This window comes from Neofelis nebulosa, chromosome 1 (assembly GCF_028018385.1).
Source record: "Neofelis nebulosa isolate mNeoNeb1 chromosome 1, mNeoNeb1.pri, whole genome shotgun sequence".
NCBI lineage: Eukaryota > Metazoa > Chordata > Mammalia > Carnivora > Felidae > Neofelis > Neofelis nebulosa.
Window position 1 is genome coordinate 95,737,397 of NC_080782.1, and position 1,235 is coordinate 95,738,631.

Sequence of the window (1,235 nt, forward strand, 5' to 3'; positions counted from 1 at the left end):
GGGCTGGCCCAAGGGCACTGGACTCTGCCTTCAGGGCACATTAGCCCTGAGCCAAGCTGGTTTTCATGGCAGCCACCAGCTTCAGAAATTTGCTCTCCTTGTCCACGTAGCCATCACCTCTCTTCTTGGAGTGAACCAACTTCCTTGGTACCATCACTTCAAAGAAGCATGTGGTCTGGGGAGTCCCCTCGCCGCAGATGTCCAGGCATTTGGGGACATCATCTTCTAACTTCTTCTTGAGCTTAAGATACTTACACTTGTAGCCTCAAGCGCCACAATAAATTACTCTGACAGTGAGGGCCCTGGATGGGGACCGCAGCAAGGGCAGGGTGCGGACCTGTGAGCTCCACTGCAAGGATTTTCAAGTTTCTTTAGTGGCTCTAGTGTGCATCAGAGGTTTAAGAATCATTATAGTGATAGCTCAATACATATTAAGTGAATAAATGAAATTCTTTACTTGATCTTAGATTACATTCAGAAACCAATTTGAATCAATTGTACTGCCTGATGGTACTCTGTACTCTAGACTGCTCATGCTACAGCAAAATGCACAAAACTAGAGGAAAAAAGAGAAGATCTAAGATAGAAAAAGGATTCAAAATGCTGTCAGGTGAGGAAGAGCTATAGCAACATGAGATGCTGAGTCTGAAAAGAAAGACCTGAGAATGTAAGTGCTGCCTTCACATAACTCCAAGGTGCAGCCATCACAGATGACAGCTGAAGGAAGCTAGGGTTTGGCATAATGTAAGACTTCCTTAAAAAGTAGTATCGTCTGGATATTAACTGGATTCCTTGAAATTGTGAGTAACTGGTCACTGCAGGAATTCAGACACTGGCTTTTTGAGCTCTGGGCCAAGTTGTTGTGAGGAAACCCCTCTGCCAGGAGCTTTACTGAATGTGTCTTATTTTTTGGCCATCTGATATCCATGGACTCTCTTCCTAGAAACAACCTCCTCGTTTTCTTTGAAAATTACTCATCTCTCACTTTTAGTTGTAACAGAGCTGACTCTCTGTCTAGTTCTAGGGGAAGAACATTGATCCGCTCCCAACCAACCATGAAAATGACATCTCCAAATGTTGCCTGAGTGGCACAGTCTGTTAAGCTACTGACTGCTGATTTTAGCTCAAGTCATGATCTCACAGTTCCTGGGTTTGAGCCCTGCATCGGGCTCAGTGCTGGCAGCAGGGAGCCTGCTCGCTCTCTCTCTCTCTCTCTCTCTCTCTCTGAAAATAAA

The 1,235-nt window shown here is 45.1% G+C and overlaps 1 pseudogene; it reads right to left on the bottom strand.

The window, feature by feature from the left end:
• LOC131489095 (selenoprotein W-like) lies at positions 1–361 on the bottom strand (annotated as a pseudogene).
• Positions 362–1,235: the final 874 nt, after the last annotated feature.